Genomic DNA, 602 nt, shown 5'->3' on the forward strand with positions numbered 1-602 from the left:
AGAGAGAGAGAGAGAGAGAGAGAGAGAGAGTCATGCATGTGTGTATCTGTTGCTGTTGTACTTTTATACCCAATGATAGACATTGATGTTTTGGCTTGGTGACAGAGGTCACTGTCTTATCTGTTTCTTTAGCATGTAAATTAAAGCATACTACTATCTCTGAGACTTAACCTGTGTTTTGATCTCACTGAACGAAGACTGACAGAATTTTTAATAACAGGCAATCATGATGTTGAAGGCTTTTGATAATCAATTCCGAAAGAAAATTATGACGGCTACATTGAAACTGAAGTCAGGATAACCAGGTTTTGCATGAAACAATGATTTTGTGATGAGAGAGATAGGAAGCAGCCAGAAACAAGAACAGAAGGACATAACAGCATGTCCACACAGGCCACAGCAGGGAGACAGGGGCTGGACTGCTGAACAACGTGCAATGAAACAAATTATCTCACTTACCAAAGGAACCTTATTCAAGTATAATGAGGCAAATGACATAAAGGACAATATGTGAGGATCTGAGATACAATTTGGGCAAGATTGGGAAACAGTTTCAGTCTAGAAGCAGGCTGGCAGGGTGAGAGGACAATTATATTTATCAG

Source organism: Microtus ochrogaster, linkage group LG7_11, assembly GCF_000317375.1.
Source record: "Microtus ochrogaster isolate Prairie Vole_2 linkage group LG7_11, MicOch1.0, whole genome shotgun sequence".
Classification (NCBI taxonomy): domain Eukaryota; kingdom Metazoa; phylum Chordata; class Mammalia; order Rodentia; family Cricetidae; genus Microtus; species Microtus ochrogaster.